At 30.8% G+C, this 8103-nt stretch overlaps 1 pseudogene; it reads left to right on the top strand.

The window, feature by feature from the left end:
• Nucleotides 1–8103, top strand: part of LOC107665354 (glycerophosphodiester phosphodiesterase domain-containing protein 5-like) — a 43160-nt pseudogene that overhangs the window by 27142 nt on the left and 7915 nt on the right.

Here is an 8103-nt window from a genome sequence, read left to right as displayed (position 1 = left end):
CTCTCACACACACACACACACACACACTGTCTCTCTCACACACACACACACACAGTCTCTCTCACACACACACACACTCACACACTCACACACTCACACACACACACACAAATATACAAATATCAAATCTATAAATAAAGCAAAATCTTGGCCAAGCACAGCAATGACACACAATCCTAGTGATAATAAATTAAAATAATGAATTAAAACAGTATAAAATAGTAATATGAATATTTTATATATATATATATATATATATATACTAAATAAATATTTTATATATATTTAATTTATTTTTTAGTTTTCATTTTAGTTTCTTTTATGTGATTTTGTCATTTTTTATATTAGCTTTAGTTTTTTTCTATTTAGCTTGATTTATTTTGTATTTCAGTTTTATTTGTAATAAATATGTTAATAAATATATAAATAATGCAGTGACATGGCCAAGCACACCAAAGACACACTATCGGTGGTCATTTTTAAATTATGTATTTGTTTGTTTGTTTGTAAAAAATAACAATAAAAAAGTGATTAGATTGACTATTGTTTACATTTTTATATGTATTTAGCTATTTTATGTATGATTTTATAACTATTGAACCAAGTACAATACATCAAAGCATTTGTCAAACTCAAATTTGAGGAAAATTTGGTCAAAGCAGTAAAACAAGTTTTTAAAAATATACTTTTTTTGGACAGCCAGTTCATATAAACTCATATAAATTGAAACTTTAAACTGTTGGTGGTGCTAGACTGACTCCAAAATTGTCACCAGCAGTATTAAGACCCTCCCTAAGTAGTGTACCATTCCACTAGCCTGAAACGAAGAAACCCCGCTGATGAAGTAGTTACAGACGCACATCCCGGATGAATAACTTTGTGCTTTATCAGAATTTAGGTGCGATGTGTTTTTATAAAAGTGTAACATACTGTGTGTGACACTTATACTGTGGCGAGTGCATGCATTCATAGGCGTTCCTGTAGTTCAAACAGTAAAGCATGCAACGCCAATGCATGCACTAATAAAATGTATACCTTGAATGCATCCTTCACAAAAAATGCAATCCCATAATGCATTGCATCCAGGGTTATTATAGATGCCTATTTAAAAAATATAACACACTGATTGGCGAGTGTGTGTGTCTCAGTGAGGCAGGTGGCTCTCCTCAGCTTGTTCCTGGCGGTTCTCTTCGCTCTGTATCTGGTGCCGCTGGGCATGTATTCTCCCTGCATCAAAGAGGAGGGCACGCTGGGGCCGGCTCCCACCCTCATCGGCCACAGAGGAGCGCCCATGGTCTGCTATTTTTACCTCATGATATTTGTGTGATATAAAATCCACTGGTGTTCGTTCAATGTGGGTTTGTTATGTCAGCATGCCCTTTAAAATCCATGTCTGTTTGACTTCACTTTCAAAATTAAACTAGACTTGGTTTCATTCTGATTCTTACTTTTTTTTGTTGTTGCATCGTTTCTTTGACCTTTAATGGAGACTTAATTAAACATTTAAATACAATTACAACTGGTTGTCAACTAGTTTGAAGTTGTTGTTTTGAACTTCAAACAGCTGGCACCAGAAAACACCCAGATGTCCTTTGAGAAGGCTGTAGGAGCGGGAGGAGAGGGACTGGAGACGGACGTCACAATCAGGTGAGTGTAACAGTATAAAATAGTAATATGAATATTTTATATATATATATATATATATATATACTAAATAAATATTTTATATATATTTAATTTATTTTTTAGTTTTCATTTTAGTTTCTTTTATGTGATTTTGTCATTTTTTATATTAGCTTTAGTTTTTTTCTATTTAGCTTGATTTATTTTGTATTTCAGTTTTATTTGTAATAAATATGTTAATAAATATATAAATAATGCAGTGACATGGCCAAGCACACCAAAGACACACTATCGGTGGTCATTTTTAAATTATGTATTTGTTTGTTTGTTTGTAAAAAATAACAATAAAAAAGTGATTAGATTGACTATTGTTTACATTTTTATATGTATTTAGCTATTTTATGTATGATTTTATAACTATTGAACCAAGTACAATACATCAAAGCATTTGTCAAACTCAAATTTGAGGAAAATTTGGTCAAAGCAGTAAAACAAGTTTTTAAAAATATACTTTTTTTGGACAGCCAGTTCATATAAACTCATATAAATTGAAACTTTAAACTGTTGGTGGTGCTAGACTGACTCCAAAATTGTCACCAGCAGTATTAAGACCCTCCCTAAGTAGTGTACCATTCCACTAGCCTGAAACGAAGAAACCCCGCTGATGAAGTAGTTACAGACGCACATCCCGGATGAATAACTTTGTGCTTTATCAGAATTTAGGTGCGATGTGTTTTTATAAAAGTGTAACATACTGTGTGTGACACTTATACTGTGGCGAGTGCATGCATTCATAGGCGTTCCTGTAGTTCAAACAGTAAAGCATGCAACGCCAATGCATGCACTAATAAAATGTATACCTTGAATGCATCCTTCACAAAAAATGCAATCCCATAATGCATTGCATCCAGGGTTATTATAGATGCCTATTTAAAAAATATAACACACTGATTGGCGAGTGTGTGTGTCTCAGTGAGGCAGGTGGCTCTCCTCAGCTTGTTCCTGGCGGTTCTCTTCGCTCTGTATCTGGTGCCGCTGGGCATGTATTCTCCCTGCATCAAAGAGGAGGGCACGCTGGGGCCGGCTCCCACCCTCATCGGCCACAGAGGAGCGCCCATGGTCTGCTATTTTTACCTCATGATATTTGTGTGATATAAAATCCACTGGTGTTCGTTCAATGTGGGTTTGTTATGTCAGCATGCCCTTTAAAATCCATGTCTGTTTGACTTCACTTTCAAAATTAAACTAGACTTGGTTTCATTCTGATTCTTACTTTTTTTTGTTGTTGCATCGTTTCTTTGACCTTTAATGGAGACTTAATTAAACATTTAAATACAATTACAACTGGTTGTCAACTAGTTTGAAGTTGTTGTTTTGAACTTCAAACAGCTGGCACCAGAAAACACCCAGATGTCCTTTGAGAAGGCTGTAGGAGCGGGAGGAGAGGGACTGGAGACGGACGTCACAATCAGGTGAGTGTCTTCAACCGTTCCTACTCACTGCATTTGCATAAAAGCATTTTAAAGCACTGAAACATGCTTCGTTTACGGCTGCTAAGGCAGCAGCAGTGCATGCATTCATAGGCGTTCCTGTAGTTCAAACAGTAAAGCATGCCACTTGCAATGCCCATGCATGCATTAATAAAATGTATACATTGAATGCAATCTATATTTCTTTGGATAGGAGCATCTGCCAAATGCATGCATCAAAGTAATATGCACAGGCTTCTGTCACTTCCGTGATGCATACTGCAATTTTGTGTTTTAAGATTGCAATATGCAAAAATAATCTATAACTCTAAATAATGCAGCCTTATGAGATACTTCATTCTGGCCTATTTTTAAGGCAGCATCCTTCACAGAAAATGCAATCCCATAATGCATTGCAACCAGGGTTATTATAGATGCCTAAAACCATAAAAACATTTGTTACTTGAAATAAAACTTGAAATATTAAATTAAATTAAAACTCATATCAGTTAGTTGCCAAGGCAACATTTCTAATTTATTATTATTATTTTTTTAATCTAATATTTATAATTTATTTCAGCTCTATTTAAATTTTTAAAAAATGATTTTTCATTTTTGATTTTCATATTTTGGAAGAAGTCAAACTGATTTATCAAACCTTGGCAACTGACTGAAAATAAGTTGAACTTAAGGTACTAAAATTACTGAAATGGAAATGAAAATAAATAGAAATATAAACATTAAACAAATAAAATGACAGAAGCACACAAAAAATGAAAATGAAACTAAAAATACAAAAATTAAAAATATTAATAATGTAATAGTATATACTGTAAATATTACAAAAATAGCACCAAGAAAATGTTTACTTTGATTTTTGTTTACTTGCTTTTTTAAAAATTAAACACCATGAAATATTTTTTTCATATTTTGGAAAAAGTAAAAATCAAACTGATTTTTCAAACTGATTGAAATAAAATAAATTTAACTTAAAGTGCTAAAATTACTAAAACTGAAACAGAAATAAAAAATAGATATAAATACATAAACTAATAAAATGACAGAAGCACATAAAAAGTAAAATGAAAATAAAAAATAAAAACAAATTCAAAATAATAATAAAAACTGTAATTGTATACAGTATAAATACAAAAATAACACCAAGAAAAAATTACTTGGAGTGATATTTGTTTGTTTGCCTTTTTCTCTAATTAAATAACATAAAATCATAATTTTTTCATATGTTGGAAGAAGCCAAAATCGTAAAATATAAAATAGTAAAATAGTAACGTGAAGTACTAAAATTGCTAAAACTGAAATAAAAATAAGATTAATATAAAAAAAAAACAAAGAAAACTAATGAGAATATTAAAAACAAAAAAAAATTCAAAATATTAATAAAGTATATAAATACAAAAATAACAGCAAAAAAATTGACTTGGAGTTACTGTTTTGTTTGCTTTGTTCTTAATTAAATACTATAAAATCATAATTGTTTCATATTCTGAAAGTAAAAATCAAACTGAATTGGATTTCATAGCATGCAGAAGCAGCTGCATAAACATTCACACGATGCTCCTCTCTGCAGTTATGACGGCGTCCCGTTCCTGATGCATGACCGCACCCTGAGGAGGACGACTAACATTCAACAGGTGTTTCCCAACCGGACGGACGCGCCAGCAGCCATGTTCACCTGGCCAGAGCTGGAGATGCTGAGCGCCGGATCCTGGTTTCTTCAGGTAATGATCCACAACCTCAGGGTCCTGTTCATCCACTAGCAGCTACATGAAAATATTGATGGCTATGTGCATTATTCAGTACTGAGTACTGCCTGCTTTCAAGTGGCATCCAGTTACCTTCTTGCCTAGTTTGCATTTGTAGTGATTTTTTTTAAATAAAAAAAACGATATAAATTAATATAAAATATAGTGCTGTCAAACGATTAATCGCATCCAAAATAAAAGTTTTTGTTTACATATTATATGTGTGTGCACTGTGTATGTTTATTATGTATATATAAAGACACACACATGCATGTATATATTTAGAACATATTTATATTAATAAAAGTTATATTATGTATACATATATTTAATATATAAACATAACCTATTTTTCTGAAATATGTACATGCATGCATGTGTGTGGGTGTGTATTTATATATACACAGTAAATATACACAGTAAAAAAAACGATATAAATTAATATAAAATATAGTGCTGTCAAACGATTAATCGCATCCAAAATAAAAGTTTTTGTTTACATATTATATGTGTGTGCACTGTGTATGTTTATTATGTATATATAAAGACACACACATGCATGTATATATTTAGAACATATTTATATTAATAAAATTTATATTATGTATACATATATTTAATATATAAACATAACCTATTTTTCTGAAATATGTACATGCATGCATGTGTGTGGGTGTGTATTTATATATACATAGTTAATATACACAGTACACACACATATATTCTGTAAACAAAAACTTTTATTTTGGATGTGATTAATCGCGATAATATAGCGCTAATATAAATACTCACCTACTCATGTGTATATTTAAGAAAAATGTTACATTTATATATTAAATGTATTTATATATATATATATTATGAATTATATGAATATAAATATATGCATTTAAATATTTTCAAAATATATACTGTATGTGTGTATATTTATATACATAATAATGTGCACACATATTATGCAAACAAAAACTTTTATTTTGGATGCAATTAATCCTTTGACAGCACTAATAAAATATAAAATAGTATCCTTTTGTAGTATGATCAAGTAATGAATCATGAATTTAAAAAACTAAATCATTACAAATGACTGTGAATGTGTGCAATGCATTGTGGATGCAGGATTCAATGCCATGTGCTCTGATGCACATTTTAGCAAATATAAAAGGCTATTCGATGCATAGAGAAAACTGAAGAAAGAGTAAGAACAATAGTATGCTATTCCATTAAGTGTTTTTGTTAATCATTTATTGGCTATTTGACGTGTTGTATTTGCGCCTAGTAATGGATAATTACTATTTTTATTTGTTTTACTTTAAAGCTGGGTATTATAATATGTTGTGATATTCTTTCCAGACACATATTGTTCTCTCAAGGTAATTATACATAATAGATTCCATTTTATCTGAAAGTTTCAGGGCTTTCCGAGTTTCAGGGCTTTGATGAAGTGAGAGGCTTGTGAATTGTAGTTGAAAGGTTCACTGTGTGTTATCTTTGAGCTCCTAAAATACTGGATCTTATAAAGGATCTATAAAACTGTTGTCAGACGGCTTGACGTGTTACAGGGGTTCTGAGGGTTTTATCAGCCGAAAACCTTAGACCTAAAATATTTACTTGAAGTTTCGGTAACACTTTACAATAAGGTTCATTAGTTAACATTAGCTAACTACTTTAGTTAACATGAACTAAGAGGTGAACAACTGTATTCTCATTAACTAACATTAAGAAATATGAATAAATACTGTAATAAATGTACTGTTCATTGTTCGTTCATGTTAGTTAATACATTAACTAATGGAACCGTATTGTTACGTTTCCCTTGAGATTTTTCAAAAATTTTATGATAACTATTATTATTATTATTATTATTAAACTATAATTATAAAATCAAGAAATATATTACTGTTGTAATCTACATTTTATTACTACAATTTTATTCATTTATATTATTATTATTATTATATTTATTTTTAACTATGATTATAAAAATTAAGACATAATTACAACTGTACTGTAAAATATTTATTTTTATTAGCATAATTAATTTTATTATTTTAACTGTAATTAAAAAAAAATCAAGACACATTACTGCATTTTTGTACAGGTCTTGTGTTTTGGTTTTTAGCAAAAAGGTTTTAAATGGAAAAGTTGATACTCCCTGGCATGATTATTTTTTTTTTAAACTGGATGAAAGCACAAAACCTGAGTGGAGATCCTTATATAAACCACCGCTGACCAAGAGTGCTGTCGCGGTTAATGCTTTTATTTCAGTTTTAAACCCTGAGGTTGCTTCTATATGTCCTTTTTGCTGTAATAAAGAAACCATCTTTCATGCTTTTACGAGCTGTTGTAGGTTGCAACCTTTATTTCTAGTTGTAAGTAATGTTTTTTGAGTTGTAATGAGACCTTTTCTATGGAGATGTTTATTTTGGGGTTCAAATATGTGAGGGAAAAAAAGATTTGTTTGTCAACTTCTGAATTTTGTTTTAGGCCAAGCAAAACTGGCCATTTATACAAGCGGGAAAAAGAAAATAGAACAAAATGTAAATCAGAACATAGTAGCTGTGTTTCTAATGTGGTCAAATCAAGAGTTATGTTCTTTATTATAAGCCTTTTGAATGTATTTGGTGTTGTAATGAGGCTCTGTGCTCTGTTTTTGAGGGTGAATTGATCTTTACATTGTGATTTTTTTTTTTTGTATAATATGTATATGTGACCCTGGAGCACAGAAGCAGTGTTAAGTCGCTGGGGTATATTTGTAGCAATAGCCAACAATACATTGTATGGGTCAAAATTATACATTTTTCTTTTATGCCAAAAATCATTAGGATATTAAGTAAAGATCATGTTCCATGAAGATATTTTGTAAATTTCCTACTGTAAATATATCAAAACTTAATTTTTGATTAGTAATATGCATTGCTAAGAACTTCATTTGAACAACTTTAAAGATGATTTTCTCAATATTTAGATTTTTTTGCACCCTCAGATTTCAGATTTTCAAATAGTTGTATCTCAGCCAAATTTATTCAGCGTTCAGATGATTATAAATCTCAATTTCGAAAAATTGACCCTTATGACTGGTTTTGTGGTCCATGGTCACTATATTTTACTGTGTCGTAGGAGTGTTGTTGTTTAGAAGAGGGTTTTTTTATAATAAAAGTTTTGTTAAAATTCAAAATTCTCTCTCTCTCTCTCTCTCTCTCTGTTTCTGTCTCTGTCTCTCTCTCTCTCTCTCTCAGAGGGATCCT

This window comes from Sinocyclocheilus anshuiensis, unplaced genomic scaffold (assembly GCF_001515605.1).
Source record: "Sinocyclocheilus anshuiensis isolate Anshui unplaced genomic scaffold, SAMN03320099.WGS_v1.1 scaffold1303, whole genome shotgun sequence".
In the NCBI taxonomy this organism is placed as follows: Eukaryota; Metazoa; Chordata; class Actinopteri; order Cypriniformes; family Cyprinidae; genus Sinocyclocheilus; species Sinocyclocheilus anshuiensis.
This window is presented reverse-complemented; position numbering and strand designations above follow the sequence as displayed.